General features: G+C 38.4%; 1 protein-coding gene across 1 annotated transcript in view; it reads right to left on the bottom strand.

Annotated features, from left to right (window-relative positions):
- The window catches only part of MCF2L2 (MCF.2 cell line derived transforming sequence-like 2), a 200,840-nt gene that overhangs the window by 182,230 nt on the left and 1,137 nt on the right, over positions 1-17,473 (bottom strand). The gene's annotated exons all lie outside the window — the stretch shown is intronic.

The raw sequence follows: 17,473 nt of genomic DNA, 5'->3' as shown, positions 1-17,473 counted from the left end.
GTGGTGGGGGGGGGGGGGGGGGGGGAGGGATAGAAAAGCAACAATGTATACATAATGCTGCCAGTTTGGAATTCAGAAATTCTTCATAATCTTCTTTCAAATTACTTCTCCTCACTACTAACAAAACTGTAAAGCCCTTATGACTCAACCTTACTAAAATCAGGGCAGTAATTTACACTTGAATTCAAGCCCTGTAGGATTTGTGCATGCACAGGTAAGTACCTAGGTGTTTTATGAATGGAAAGCAAAATCTGATTAGCAAGTTGTTCTTTCTTGTAACATGTAACAAGTTGTTCTATGTAGCAAATACATAGTAACCCCTTGTCTTTGATAACACAGTATATGTATTATATCCTATATACATGTATGGTATATAGTATAAGCATGAATTCAGAAACTGTCTTGCAACAATGATGATCTCTATTAAGTAATTTCCCTCTCTTTAAGAAATAGGTTCCAAATAGAAGTAGAGTAATGAGAGACAAAGACAGTTGTTTAATCACTTTTCCTAGTCTGTGATCCAAGGGGAAGGAATGTATTATAAACATTTTCAAGGCCAAAAAAAAAAACAAAAGAAAAGAAAAAAAGAGGGGGGTGGTATTATTTAAAAGAAAAACAAGCCCATCCATAAAAGCAGCAGTCTTAGAAACAAGTAGTTGCTTCAGCCTTTAGACAATGTCTCACTGGCTTCCAAATACATGTAAGGCATACTTATACTTAGAAATGCTGTTCCTTCTCACTCAGCCCACTGAACGGAAGTGCTTTTCTTTTTTCTACTCTTAAACCACCAGTCTGTTATAAATTCATTTTCAGTGAAGTGTTTTCAGTGAAGTCTTAACATTTCTGATTTAACATTACTTTTTCAGACTTATCTTTCTTCAGGAACATGAGGTTCATTACCTGGATTCGTATTTGCATTTTACAAAAGCAATATATGCTGGTTATTTTTCGAAGTAAAAAATGTCTGGCCCTAGCGNGGGTGGGCTGGGGCTGGAGGAGGCCAGGGCCAGGGAAGCTGCAGACCCTGACCCCGAGCTGCTCAAGCAGCTCAAAGGCGGTGATAATAGCTCCTCAAGTCTGAAGGGAAAAAAAGCCCTCCAATAATACTACAATGCAAAAAATGGGAAAGAAACAAAAGGGAAAGAGTAAAAATGTAGAAGAGGCAGAGGTTAAAAAAAAAGTACCAGACCAATGTGTAGTGAATGGGAAGGTGAGGCATTTCTTGAACTGGAAGGGATTTACAGATGCTGACAAAACTTGGAAACCTAAAAAAATTAGACTGTCCAGAGTTACTTGAAGCATTTCTTTTTTTCTTTTTTCTTTTTTTATTGTTTATTTTTGAGAGAAAGAGAAAGAGAGAGCAGGAGTGGGGGAGGTGCAGAGAGAAAGTGAGACACAGAATCTGAAGCAGGGTATGGGGGTGGGCCTCAAACCCATCGAACCCTGAGATCATGACCTGAACCAAAGTCTGATGCTCAACTGACTAAGCCACCCAGGCATCCCTGAAGCATTTCTTAAGTCTTGAAAAGCTGGTAAAGAAAAAGATGGTACAAAAAGAAAATCTTGATCTGACAGTGAATCTGATGATAGCAAGTCAAAGAACAAAAGAGATGCTGCTGAGAAACCAAAAGGCTTTGCCAGAGGTCTTGATCCTGAAGAATAATTGGTGCCAAAGACAGCAGTGGAGAATTAATGTTTCTCATGAAATGGAAGATTCAGATGAGGCAGACTCACTGCTGGCAAAAGAGGCAAATATGAAGTGTCCTCAAAGTGTAATTGCTCTTTATAAAGAGAAACCAACTTGGCCTTCTTGTCCATAAGATGAAGCTCAATATTTGTTTGCATTGCTTTATACATATACATGTATATGTATATATGCATACACACACACAAATATATAAATATAATCGGAAATAAAATAAAAAACATAATTAAACAAAAACAAGAAAAATAAACTCCTTATCACTCTTTCACCCCAAATTAAATAAATATCTCATATGTATGTATAGATATATATGCTTTTAAAATAGACTCATTCTGGGGTGCCTGGGTGGCTAGGTCGGTTAAGTGCCTGACTTTGGCTCAGGTCATGATCTCATGGTTCGTGGCTTCGAACCCTGTGTCAGGCTCTGTGCCGACAGCTCAAAGCCTGGAGCCTGCTTCGGATTCTGCGTCTCCCTCTCTCTCTGCCCCTCCTCTGCCTGTGCTCTGTCTCCCTCTGTCTCAAAAATAAATAAACATTAAAAATTTTTTTAATTAAAAAAATTAAAAAACAAATAGACTCATACTTACACATTGCATCTTACAACCTGTTTTTTTCCAAGATATTTGGTCATCTCTTTTCAACATGAATTTTTTGATAAATAGCCATCTATAATATTGTTATGGCTGATTAATGCATTTTTAAAAGTCCTTTTTAGCAAACTTGAAACAGTATTGCAAGTAAGTTTCAATGTAAACTTTGTTAGTTAAACCATTATTCCACTGAGAATGAGGATGAATAACAAAACATACATAAAAGAAAGGCATCATTGCTTTCACAGTACCTTGTTTTGCCATGTATTCTAGCCTGATACAACTTCCCAGAAAGTGGTGGTAAGCCCTCATCTCTGCCTCTGTGATCCGCACCGAGGTGTAAGGTAAGTATCTGGGGTCTTGCTGCCCACACTTCCTGCACCAGGAGGCCATTGGATCCCAGGAAATGGTACCACTTTGCTCTCTCTTCGTTACTGTCAGCACTGTACTCACATAAATGTGTTTAATCCTTTCTCTGAGCTAATCTCACTGAAGTTCATTCAAGGTCATTTCATTGCTGAGAGTTTATCCCTTGGATTGGTGAGTGCTCATAGGATTATAGGCCCAATAGTTACTGGACTTACTCATTTGGAAACAAAGGGAAACTGGGGGATGAGTAGGTGGGGTAGAGAGGGAAATCCTAGACTCAGTGGGAATCAGACTCTTTTTTCTTTCTTAGAGGAATCACAATATGAGACATACATCAGGCCACTGAATGTTTAATTAAAATAAAATAATAGGCAAGGATAAATTTTTTAAACAATGCTCTTAAGAAACTTTATTTCAGGCCACAATCTTCCCTCCCACTTTTTCAACCTCTCTAAACTGCAGAGGAATAAAATCCAGCGACTTAAAACTACAGCCACTAGAAGTCACTATCTAGGCAGGCAACATGGGTTGGTACAGCAAATGATCAATGTTCAAGTCCTGAAGGAATGTATGTCTCCTGAACCACTTGTAAAGATCAGGTGCAAGTACCATATCATGATTCTAAGATGAAGGATGTTCTTTGTCATGATCTGACGAAGACCTCCCCCCCTTACTACCACTTGGGGAAAAGCAAGTTCAACTTTCTGAACTGTGCCATGCAGAGTATGGTATACTCAGAGAGAGGCCGATTTTTCATAATGTATTTATCTTGGTTCTTCATGCTTAATGTTTTTGTTTAGTAATGTTATGCTCCAAGATTTAAAGAAAGGGCACAATATGAAATATCCAACAAGTGACAGATAAGTTTGTATATAAACTTCTAATTTTAGAAGAATTATATACAATTATATAGTATAGATAGTTTAGAATTATAAACTATAATTCAAGCTAAAATTTGAGTAAGACTTGCAACTAGCCAAGGAGAAACTGGAAACCCTTTTTTATAAAAAAATAAATACGGACGCCTGGGTGGCTTAGTAGTTTGAGAATCCAACATCTTGATGATGTCATGGTTGAGGGACTGGGCCCTGTGTAGGGCTCTGTACTGAACGTGGAGCTCGCTTGGAATTCTCTCTCTCTCCTCTCTCTCTGCCCCTCCCCCATTCATTCTCTATCTCTGTCTCTCTCTGTGTCTGTCATTCTCTCTCAAAATAAATAAACATTTAAAAAGTAAAATTTTAAAAAATAAATAAAAATAAAAAATGTTGATTTTTTAGGGAGAAGGTAAAATTCACACATATTGAAATACTCAGATCTGAAGTGTACATTTTAATGAATTTTGACAAATGGATACATCCATGTAACCCATACTCCTTTCAAGATATAGAACATTTCCATCTATAGAAAGTACCTTTATGTCCCTTCCCAGCCAACCCTTGCTCCTAACTGCCAGGCAACCACTAAAGTGATTTTTCAATAGAGATTAGTTTTGCCTTTGTAAATACTTCATATAATGTAATCATATAGTTTGTACTCTTGTGTCTAGCTTCTTTCTCTCAGGATAATGCATTTCAGATTCATCCACATTGTGTGTATCAGAAGTTCATTTATTTTTATTGCTGAGGTGTATCCTGTCTTATGAATGGCCACAGTTTGTCCATTCTCCTGCTGACAGACATTCAGGTTTTATCCCAATTTGGGCTTTTATGAATAAAGTTGCTATGAACATTCATGTAAAGGTCTTTGTGTAGACACACATCTGTATTTCTCTTGGCCAAGCACCTACAAGTGGTATTGCTCAAAGGAGAGGTGTATATTTAATTTGCAAGAAACTGCCAAACGTTTTCCCGAATTGATTATACCAGAAAGTCCCTTAAGATTAGAGGCTGCTCTGTTTAGTAATCCTCAGAGCCAATTTTTTATTAGTGTTGCATGTGAAGTACTTTAAGAAAATACCTAAAAATTAAGAGGAAGAAATGTAATATAATTTGAGATGCTAAAACTTATGAAAGCTCTTTTTTTTTTCTCTTCCATTAGGTATTATGAATATGTAACTCCAATTAAACACCGAGTCTGAAAGTCCTAATTACAGGGCAGCAAACAAGACAATTTTTAAGCAACAGTTTGTTATATATAGCCAAATTTCCCTCCCAAATGGCTGTGCCAGTTTACATTCCCACCAACAATATAGAAAATGCCTGGTTCTCCATATGGAAGCTCTTTTTCCCACTTAACATTAACTTCTTTACCCATTCATTCAGTTATGAATAGCCATGAATGCTTGGCTAGCATCACAACACCTACGAACATAAGAGCTATCTTTGCTAACCACATAAATCCACAATGGCAGTGTAAATGCAATTCCACACATCCAGCAATGACCATAATTATATTTTTTGCAGTTTACAGAACTCTAGGGATAAGGCAGACAGTAAAATCTTGGAAGTTTTCTTTATTTCATTTGAATCTCATTACATGAATAAACTGTACAGCTCTTACAAATCCTATATTCCATGCACTGACCTTTATCATTTCACCAAGATCAAATATCCAATAAAGGACTACATTTTCTTTATTTTGAACAACAGATTCTGAAATAACTGGGTACCAGGTAACTCTTAGAAAAGAGCTGATTATTTCAATAGTAATGGCAGTAAGAGATGAANGGGAGCTTTTTTTTAGCACTTCTAGGGGTACCTGGGTGGCTTAGCCAGTTAAGCGTCTGACTTCACCTCAGGTCATGATTTCACAGTTTGTGCATTCAAGCCCTGCATTGGGCTCTATGCTCACAGCTCAGAGTCTGGAGCCTGCTTTAGATCCTGTATCTCCCTCTCTCTCTACCCCTCCCCACTCATACTCTGTCTCTCTCCAAATAAACAAACATTGAAAAAAACATTAAATATAATAATAATATCACCAAAAAGGGCTAACAACATTGCAGCTATTGTGCCATGCACTTAACATGCATTACTTCAAAATCCTATAAGAGAAGTTCTCTCATCCCATTTGACATATGAGGAAACAGATGAATCCAAATGCTGATAAAGAGATCTGGTAAAATCAAGAACCCCACACTCTGTTGATGTATCACTAAAATAGTATAAATTTCCCAGAAGGTAATTTGATCAAAATATATTTTTATTTTTATTTTTTTTATTTTTTTTTCAAAATATATTTTTAAACTCAATACTCATACCCTTTGATCCAATAATAACATTTGCTGGAACTCTATTCTTTAAAAAAATTTTTGGAAGAATGTGAAATGTATGCAAAGATTTCTGACTAAAGATGCTCCTTGAGGCTCCTGGGTGGTTTAGTCGGTTAAGCACTGGACTCTTGATTTTGACTCAAGTCATTACCTCCCGGTTCCTGAGGTGGAGCCCCACGTGGGCTTACACTGACAGCGTGGAGCCTGCTTGGGTTTCCTTCTCTCTCCCTCTCTCTGCTCCTCCCCTGCTAGTGCATGCTCTAAGTCAAAATAAATACATAAACTTAAAAAAAAAGGATTCTTCTTGCATTTTTGAAAAAATAACACTGACAAACTGGAAACAACCTATCTGACCGACACTAGGGCAATATTTAATTAAATTATATTATAAGCATGTAGTGAAAAATCATAAATATATTAAAATGTTATTCATGGAAGTGTTTTATAATATATGGAATTACTTAAAATTTAGTTTAATTTATCGTATAGTTTTAAAAAGCAGAATAGAATTTATATAATTACATAAATAATATGTATGATATATATCAAGAGAGATAGATCATATCATGTAAAATGATATAAATTGCCAAAGGAATGTAAAATTGCCAAGGGAAAAAAAACCTAGAAGAACATATGCTTAAAGAATAACTGTGACTGTAACTAGGAGATGGAATTGTGGACTTTCTTTGTACTTTTCTGTCTTTTCCAAGTATTATGCAACGAGCATGTATCTTTTTCTGTATTTTTCTGTTTGGTAATGCTTTTTAAAATTTATTCTTAGACTGGTATACAGTGTAATTCACTCTTGTTGGCATACAGTTCTAGGCTTGACAATTGGCGTGGAGCCATGTAACCTTCACCACAATCAGGACAGGGAATAGTTCCATCAACCCCTGTAGTCACACCACCTCCTCCCCACCCTTAACCCTGAGCGACCACTCCATCCTAATTTACCTTTTCCGAATGCCAAATAAATGAAATAATTTAGTATGTCCCTTTTGGGTGTGGTGTCTTTCTTAAGCATAATGTACTTCAGATTTACTCATGCTGTCATGTGTATCAATAATTCACTTATTTTCATTGTTGAATATTCCATTGTACAGATGTGCCACAAGTGTTTTATCCATTCCCCAGGGGAGAGACATTTGGGTTGTTTCCAGTTTTTAGTGATTAAGAATTAGTCTGCTATAAGCATTTACATACAGATTCTTGTGTGTCTGTTTTCATTTCTCTTGGGGTAGGACCTAAGGATATGCTCAATTTTGTGAGAAACTGCCAACTGTTTTCTAAGTGGCCATACCATTTTCCACTCCCACCAGACCCTTCCCATCCTCACAGTGACTTGGTATTGACAATTTTTTAACTACTCTAATAAGTTTGCAACTTCCCTGATATTGACCATATTTTCATGTGCTTATTTTCATCTATGTTTCATCTTTGGGAAAGTATCCATTCAGTCTTTTTAATCCATTTTGAAGTTGGGTTGTTTGGTTTTCATTTAATGTTGAGTTTGAGAGTTCTTTACATATTCTGGATAGAAGTCTTTTGTCAGATACGTGATTCAAAAAATTTTTTCGGTCAGTTGTGCTTTCATTCTCTTAACAGTGTTTTTTCACAGAGAAAATACTTTTAATTTTGATGTCTAGTAATCAATTTTTTTCTTCTATGAGTTATACTTTTAATGTCAACTTAAGAACTCTTTGTCCAACCAAGAATACAAAGACATTCTCCTATGTTTCTAGCAGACTTCTGATTAGATTTTACATGTAGGTACATGATCCACTTTGAGTTAATTTGTGTATATGGGGTGAGGTAAGGGTCAAGTTTCATTTTTTTGTACATAGATGTACAATTGTTCCAGCACCTTTTGTTGAAATTGCCTTTACACTGTATTTTGCTGAAATGCCTTCATGCCTTTGTCTAAAATCAATTGACCATATTTGTGTGGAACTATTTCTGGGTTCTTTATTCTGTTCCATGATTCTTTTTTCTCTCCTTTCACCAACACCACACCATCTTGATTACTTTGCTTGATAGTAAGTCTTGAAATTAGGTAGTGTGAGTCCTCCTCTTTGTTCTTTTTCAAAAGATTTTGACTATTATAATTCTCTTTGCTTACTATAATAACTTTTGCTGATTGTAAATTTTAGACTCTGTAGTTGATTTCTAAAAAAACAAACTCGATATGCTTAGGACTGCAGTTGTGTTCAGTTTACAGATCAATTTGGAGAGGACTGACATCTTAATATTGACTCTTCCAAACCTTAAACACAGACCATGTATTATTTTTATTAACAATTGTAAAGCCCTTTTGAAAACCACATAATGTTCATTCTTCACTCATTTCTTCTGCTTCTTTTTAAAATTATACCACAAAGCCAGAGGAAATGATGAACATTATCTTTCTCTTTAAAATCTGGTTTGGTTTTCCCCAGGCACTGAGGGAGAAAATGCTCATGTCACAGCTGAAGGGAAAACCACGTTTGAGTAGCGGAATTTTCCTTCTCTTCTATGCATTATATGTCAAGGGCCAGTCATTCTATACTCAGAGAGTTCCTTTTACTATAGTCCTCAAAGGATTTCTTTTTAACCACTTTCCAGTACATAGTATCATTCCAACTTACAAAATAAGCAGAGGGACTGGTATAATTATCACCCTATGTTAGCGAAGAGGAAATTCAGGGAATAAACGCTGTTTAACTAAACATGTGATTCCTGATCTCCTATAATGTGTTTAATTTAGCCCACAAGGCCATATTAGTTGGGATTTCTACCCTTAAGTAAGACACAGTCATGTTATTAGAAAAGACTTCAGAACATGTTCAACCAACAACAAAAGTATGTATCAGTATTTGGAACAGAAAGAGAAAAATCCAAGCTAGACTGAAATCAAATGCTCAAAAACGTGCATGAGATGAACACCAACTATCACAGGTGTTCAGAAAAGGGAGGGAGGTTGGGCCTGGTCTGGCCTATTCTACAAAGGGTTCCTAGGGAGACCAGGCTTGAGGTAAGCCCCAGAGATTAAGATAGGTGGGCAGAGTACTGCTGGTCAAAGGAATCACAAATAGGTCCTACACAGAAGAAAGTGAGACCCAGGAAGTCTGGCAGAGTGTGTAGGTCAAAACAGGGTGCTTTCTAATCCATTTAAATAGAGCAAACAAAAGAATGAGCTTTTTCATGAACAGTGCTGGGTNCCAGAGGAAATGATGAACATTATCTTTCTCTTTAAAATCTGGTTTGGTTTTCCCCAGGCACTGAGGGAGAAAATGCTCATGTCACAGCTGAAGGGAAAACCACATTTGAGTAGCGGAATTTTCCTTCTCTTCTATGCATTATATGTCAAGGGCCAGTCATTCTATACTCAGAGAGTTCCTTTTACTATAGTCCTCAAAGGATTTCTTTTTAACCACTTTCCAGTACATAGTATCATTCCAACTTACAAAATAAGCAGAGGGACTGGTATAATTATCACCCTATGTTAGCGAAGAGGAAATTCAGGGAATAAACGCTGTTTAACTAAACATGTGATTCCTGATCTCCTATAATGTGTTTAATTTAGCCCACAAGGCCATATTAGTTGGGATTTCTACCCTTAAGTAAGACACAGTCATGTTATTAGAAAAGACTTCAGAACATGTTCAACCAACAACAAAAGTATGTATCAGTATTTGGAACAGAAAGAGAAAAATCCAAGCTAGACTGAAATCAAATGCTCAAAAACGTGCATGAGATGAACACCAACTATCACAGGTGTTCAGAAAAGGGAGGGAGGTTGGGCCTGGTCTGGCCTATTCTACAAAGGGTTCCTAGGGAGACCAGGCTTGAGGTAAGCCCCAGAGATTAAGATAGGTGGGCAGAGTACTGCTGGTCAAAGGAATCACAAATAGGTCCTACACAGAAGAAAGTGAGACCCAGGAAGTCTGGCAGAGTGTGTAGGTCAAAACAGGGTGCTTTCTAATCCATTTAAATAGAGCAAACAAAAGAATGAGCTTTTTCATGAACAGTGCTTTTAGCACTGAGCTTTTAGCTAAGGATATAAAGATGAATCACACATCTCCCTGCCTCAGTGGGGTGGTAAAGCCGAAATCCTTCCCCAGTACCAAATTAACATAAATATCTAGTTTTTTTTTTTTTTAAATTATTTTCAAGCAGCAGTAAAACATTTTGCCTTGATATATTAAAACACTGACTTTGAAATCAGCTCTCAGTTCGAATCCTGATTTCTACATCTTGGTAACACTATGGCTTTAAGCATGTTACTGAACTTGATTTTTTTATTCTTAGTTTTCTTATTTTTCAAAATGAGAGTAATAACACCTACTTTCCAGAGTTGTAAAGATACAAAGGCATATGGAAAGGCCTAGCATTCAATAAATGTTACCCACAAATATTCCTAAATGGTAAAAGTTTAAACATGCATGCTTCTTCTTAGACTTTCTAGTTTGTTTGTTTTTGTTTTTGTTTTACTTTTAGTTAATTAACATACAGTGCAATATTTGTTTCAGGAGAATTCAGTGATTCATCACTTACATACAACACTCAGTGCTCATCACAACAAGTGCCCTCCTTAATACCCATCACCCATCTACCCCACCTCCCACCCACCTCCCTCCCTCAATCCTCAATTTGTTCTCTATTGTTAAGAGTCTCTTGTGGTTTCTTTCTCTTTTCTTTTCCCCCACCTTCCCATATGTTCATCTGTTTTGTTTCTTAAATTCTACATATGAGTGGAAACATATGACATTTATCTTTCCCTGATTAACTTATTTCATTAGCATAATACATTCTAGCTCTATACGCATCATTGCAAATGGGAAGATTTCATTCTTTTTGGTGGCTGAATAATATTCCATTGTAAGTAAGGGTACCTGAGTGGCTCAGTCAGTTAAGTGTCCGACTCTTGATTTCGGCTCAGGTCATGATCTCACAGTTTTTGAGTTCAAGCCCCACATCAGGGTCTTGTGCTGACTGACAGCTCGGAGCCTAGAGCCTGCTTCAGATTCTGTGTCTCCCTCTCTCTCTGCCTCTCCCTCACTTGTGCTTTATCTCTCTCTCTCTCTCTCTCTAAAAAAAAAATAAATATTTTTAAAAATTTCATCATACACACACACACACCACACCTTCTTTATCCATTCATCAGTTGATGGACATTTGATCTCTCTCTATAGTTTGGCTATTGTTAATAATGCTGCTATAAAACACTGGAGTGGATGTACACTTTTGAATCTATATTTTTTTTATCCTTTAGGTAAATACCTAGTAGTGTAATTGCTATATTATAGGGTAGTTCTATTTTTAATTTTTTTAGAAACCTCCATACTAGACTGAGTGTAACAGTTTGCATTCCCACCAATGTGCAAAAGGGTTCCCCTTTCTCTGCATCTTCACCAACACCTGTTGTTTCTTTTGCTGCTACTTTTGGCCATTCTTTTTTTTTTTAAGTTTACTCATGTATTTTTGAGAGAGAAAGCATGACTGGGGGAAAGGAAGAGAGAGAGGGGAAGAGAAAGAATCCCAGGCAAGCTCCACACTGACAGTGCAGAGCCTGATGTGGGGCTCGAACCTACAAACCATGAGATCACGACCTGAGCCAAAGTTGGACACTTAACCCATGAAGCCACCCAGTCACCCAAATTTTAGCCATTTTGACAACTGTGAGGTGGTATCTCATTGTGGTTTTGATTTGTATTTCCCTGATGACGAGTGATATTGAGTATCTTTTCATGTGTCTGTTAGCCATCTGAATGTCTTCTTTGGAAAAGTGTATATTCATGTGTCCTGCGCATTTCTTAACTGGGTTGTTTGTTTTCTGGATGTTGAGTTTGATAAGTTTTTTATAGATTTTGGATAATAACCCTTTATCTGATATGTTATTTGCAAATATCTTCTCTCCTTCTGTAGGCCGACTTTTAGTTTTGCTGATTGTTTCCTTCACTGTGCAGAAGCTTTTTATCTTGATGTAGTCCCAATAGTTCATGTTTGCTTTTGCTTCCCTTGCCTTTGGCAACATGTCTAGTAAGAAGTTGCTCCAGCTGAGGTCAAAGCAGTTGCTGCCTGCTTTCTCTGCTAGGATTTTGATGGTTTCCTGTCTCACATTTAGATCTTTCATCCATTTTGAATTTATTTTTGTGTTTGGTGTAAGAAAGTGTCCAGCTTTATTCTTTTGCATGTTGCTATCTAGTTTTCCCAACCCCATTTGGTGATGAGACTGTCTTTTTCCTACTGGATATTCTTTCCTGCTTTGTCGAAGATTAGTTGACCGTATAGCTGTGGGTCCATTTCTGGGTTTTCTATTCTGTTCCACTGACCTATGTCTTTTTAGTTTCTTGCTTGAAATCTATATCTTCATATAGGTTAACTCCACAGGTTTTTTTCAAGGGCAAACAACGTAGAATCCTGGTCTCAAAGCTAACAGTGAACTGAAGGACTAAAGCTTTAGTAATGCATCTGTTGGAAGTAGATGAGACCCCCTGGGGTAACAAGCTCAGGCACAACCCGTGGACACACTAAAAACAGAAACCATTGTTGGGAGGTCCTCTCTGAAACCAGGAGGAAGAACACTTGTTGGCAGCAATACTTTCCTCTCCTGTGCTTTTATAACCTGCCACCACCAGTAGGAAGACCTACTTGGGTGTCCCATGTGCCAAGAGTCAGCAACACTCAGGCAGTTGGGCTCTGCTTCTAAGTTTTGCATTTGGCACTGCAGAGGAGAAAGCAAAGGTGTGGCCCAAGGTGGGGAGAACATACTCTTCTCCAAAGCAGCATATCAGGATTAGCGTTCAACCCTACTAGAACAGACTTTCACCAGGAGCAGATGAGTGCAAGAGGAAGAGAATACTATTGATGGTGTCTATGATGGACTAGGGAAAAGGACAAAGTAGGAGATGCTACTGTCCTTTTATCTAAAGTCATTCTCACTATCACTGCTTCTCAAGTTTCTCCTTCTAGCAGGTACTGAGGACTCACAAGGCACCATTTACACATTCATCTTCTACCAGTCCTGTATTATTATCTGCATTTTACATATGTGGGAGCCATGACTCAGAGGCAAAGTGATGTGCTAAAGGCTACACAGCTGCTTGCTGGTAAAGCCTGGGCCTGGCCTTAGTTCACATCTGGAAAGGCAGGAATTGTCACTGATATTCACCACATTACAGACGATGATCACTTCCAGAATCAATATTATTTAGACACTGATACTAGGAATTCCTAATATAACAAATGGCCATTTTCTACAATATGGATAGTTGTTATCATCATGACAACATTTTGGTTAATACTTGCTTGGTACCCTTCACACAAAGGGCATTTCGCATCAGAAAGACAATGGCATCCATTCAGTCTCTTTAGAGCACCACATTATATCTAAGTAAATTCAATGCCTGATTTAGGTTACCATTAAACTGAAATCCCACTCCTTCTCCTTCACCATCCCAAAATGGACAACTCAAAGGCATAAGTCACAGCATACATTGCCAATGCTCAGTGAAGTAGTGAGGTAGCTGGTCTCCAAAGTGGCAACTTGTGGTAGCAGAAAAACTCCTTAAACCCTAACCCCACTCCAAGATATTTACATGCTAACATCCAGACACTGTGCAGGTCTGGAAATTAAGGTTGTGTATGGAATTAAGACTGCTAATCAGCTGTCCTTAAAATAAGGAGAGCCCAATGAAATCACAAAAGTCCTTAAAAGTAGAAGAGGGAAGCAAAAGAGAGAACCATAGAGATGGCAACACAAGAAAGACCGGACAAATGCAATCTTGAAAAAGAAAACCAAAGCTGGAGGCATCACAATCCAAGACTTCAAGATGTATTACAAAGCTGTAATCATCAAGACAGTATGGTACTGGCACAAAAACAGACACTTAGATCGATGGAACAGAATAAAGAAGCCAGAAATGGACCCACGAACGTATGGCCAACTAGTCTTTGACAAAGCATAAAAGAATATCCAATGAAATAAAGACAGTCTCTTCAGCAAATGGTGTTGGGAAAACTGGACAGCAACAAGCAGAAAAATGAACCTGGACCACTTTCTTACACCATACACAAAAATAAACTCAAAATGGATGAAATACCTAAATGTATGATAGGAAACCATCAAAATCCTCGAGAAGAAAGCAGCTAAAAACCTCTTTGACCTTGGCCACAGCAACTCCTTACTCAACACATCTCCAGAGGCAAAGAAAACAAAAGCAAAAATGAACTGTTGAAACCCATCAAGATAAAAAGTGAAGGAAACAAACAGCAAAACCAAAAGGCAACGAACAGAATGGAAGAAGATATTTGCAGATGACATATCAGATAAAGGGTTAGTATCCAAAATCTATAAAGGACTTATCAAACTCAACACCCAAAAAACAAATAATCCAGTGAAGAAATGGGCAAAAGACATGAATAGACACTTTTCCAAAGATCTCCAGATAGCTAACAGACACATGAAAAAATGCTCAACATCACTCATTATCATGGAAATACAAATTAAAACCACAATGAGATACTACCTCACATAAGTCAGAATGGCTAAAATTAACAACTCAGGCAATGACTGATATTGGCAGGGTGCAGAGAAAGAGGATCTCTTTTGCACTGCTGGTGGGAATGCAAACTGGTACAGCCACTCTGGAAAACAGTACGGAGGTTCGTCAAAAAGTTAAAACTAAAACTCCTCTATGACCCAGCAATTGCACTACTAGGTATATGTCCAAGGGATACAGGTGTGCTGTTTCGAACAGGCCCATCCACCCCAATGTTTATAGCAGCACTATCAACAATAGCCAAAGTATGGAAAGAGACCAAATGTCCATCAACAGATGGATAAAGAAGATGTAGTACATATGTATAATGGAGTATTACTTGGCAATCAAAAAAAATGAAATCTTGCCACTTGCAATAACGTGGATAGAAGTAGAGGTTATTATGCTAAGCGAAATAAGTTAATCAGAGAAAGACAAATAACATATGACTTCACTCATATGTGGAATTTAAGATACAAAATAGATGAACATAAGGGAAGGGAAGCAAAAATAATACAAAAACAGGGAGGGGGACAAAACATTAGAGACTCTTTTTTATTTTTAATTTTTTTAACATTTATTTATTATTGAGAGACAGAGCATGAGCAGGGGAGGGGCAGAGAGAGGAAGACAGAGAATCCAAAGCTGTCAGCACAGAGCCCGATGTGGGGCTCAAATCCAAGAACTGTGAGATCATGACATGAGCCAAAGTCGGACACTCAACTGACTGAGCCACCCGGGCACACCATAAGAGACTCTTAAATACAGAAAACAAATTAGAGTTGCTGGAGTGGTTGTGGGTAGGGGGGTGGGCTAAATGGGTAAGTGGCATTAAGGAAGACGCCTTTCCCCTTGGGATGAGCACTGGATGTTATATACATAGGGGATGAATCACTGGAATCTATTCCTGAAAACATTATTGTGCTATATGCTAACTAACTTGGATGTAAATTAAAAATTATAAATAAGTAAGTAAGACAGATGTTGTTGACTTAGGAGTAAGATAGATGAAAGGGGCCACAAGTCTAGGAATGCAGGCAGCTTATAAAAGCTAGAAAAGGCAAGAAAATAGGCACCATCAGAATAGAACACTGCCCTGTTATCTTGATTTCAGGCTGGTGAGACCTGTGTCAATGTCTGAACTACAAAACTGTTAAGAAAATGAATCTGTGCTGTTTTAAGCCACTAATTTTGCGGTAATTTGTTATAGCAGCATAGAAAATGGATACAGAAACCAATATTTCCATGCCTCATGGGTGGGCATACAATGCTCCCATCGAGAGAAGGAGCATGTGCCCCCTTCCCTTGAATCAGGGCTCGGTCTGTGACTGCTTTGACCAAAAACTGGGAAGAAATGAGTTAACAGGACGTCAAGCCCAGTCATCAAGAAGTCCTGGCAGCTTCTGCTTCATCCCTTTCCGAGACCTGAGCTCTGAGGAAAGACCTGGGGAAAGTACCACAGAGAGAAGACCTAGAAGATGAGATGCCATCATGGAGAGAGGGACCACATGAGAGAACATTAAAGTGCCATCCACACAGCCCCAGTTGCCATCTGATTACAACAGCTTGAGAGAATCATGAGATACAATTAAAGGGCTGCTGTTCTAATGCACTCACTTTTGGAGTAGTTTATTACCTAACAACAGATAATGAAACAGCAAAACACTATCCCACACCAGCAACAACAAAAGTTCATGGCCTACTATACATGTTGTATCACAAGCATAAATCCAGTTTAAATAGCCCTTCTAAGGAGAAGTAATTTTCACTGAAGAAATCAGTATATGACTTTCACTCTGGAGTCTTTGTTGAACAACCTGGGGAATGTTGCCATCTTAACAATAAGTCTGATCTGTGAACATGGCATATCTTCCTATTTATTTGGCTCTCTTAATTTCTTTCAACCATGATGTATAGTTCTTAGATGACATGTTTTCACCTTCTATTAAATTTATTCCTGAGTATTTTGTTCTTTTTGATGGTACCGTAAATTGGTTTTCTTAATTTCACTGCTCTTTCCCTATACCACAATTTCACACACATGTACAATTTCAAGCACAATAACTTCACATTCAATATATTTCAAACTCCAGAGTGTTTGTTTCATCCTGCCTTCAGCAATATTTCACATTCAACCTTCCCCAGTAGAATCCTAGTGACCTTTTGTCCTAAAGAAAAACCAGTTCAGCAGCCACCTTGGCACCAGAAACATATTTTTCAATGAATCATCAAAACTGGGTCTTCCCAGATAAATCATCTTCACAAAGTATATCCCTATATGTGTATCATTCGAAACGTATATCATTATTGCACTAAATACACTGGACTAGGGTGCTCAAAGAGCAATCACAGTTCATTAACTGAAGCAATACGTAACATATAAATGCTAAGAAGGCGTTTTAGCAAATGAGTGGAACACTGAGGTCAAAACTTCCTCACTTTATCAGTAAAAACTAATTGGCATTATAGAAGGATCTCAAAGTGACCAACGCTGCAAATAACCCTGATAATTCTAGTCATCAACGTCCAAAGGATTTCTATCCGAATGTGTTTTTATTTGAGGAGACCCAGGTAAGGCGTGGGGGAAGAAAATGCTAGGTAAGAAGGAATCAACGCACCCTGTCTCAGTGTCCTCTTTACTAAATAGGGCCTGTCCTTCCACCACAACCCTTATTTCAGGAGCAAGGCATTCACGTTCTGCTGCCTTCTTTTAAGTCAACGCCAAGAGGATTAACGTTGCTCAGTCCCTTGAAGCTTGCAAGGCTTCTCATGGGGGTTCACCGGGAGTGTGCGGACACCTCCGGGCGGTACTTCCAGCGAGCCTCTACGTTAAGCGCGCTCCACGACGCGAGCTTGGGCACGAGCCTCGGGCGCCTGGCAGTACTGTCTGCCGGAAAGCACAGGCGTTCGTTCCTCAAGTCCCCTCGCCCTTCTCCTCATCTCGTAAAACCGCGACACAACTCCCCACCCCAGCCGGCTCAGCGCACGTAACGGATCCTCACAGCCCAGCAGCCCCCGGGGGGCTAGGCACGTGCCTGCCCGGGTCTCGCCGGGCGTGGGGGACCCCAGGGCTGCCCCGCAC

Source organism: Crocuta crocuta, unplaced genomic scaffold, assembly GCF_008692635.1.
Source record: "Crocuta crocuta isolate KB4526 unplaced genomic scaffold, BGI_CrCroc_1.0 scaffold70, whole genome shotgun sequence".
Classification (NCBI taxonomy): Eukaryota; Metazoa; Chordata; class Mammalia; order Carnivora; family Hyaenidae; genus Crocuta; species Crocuta crocuta.
The sequence above is the reverse complement of the archived record's forward strand: the minus strand, read 5'-3'. Positions and strand labels throughout refer to the sequence as shown.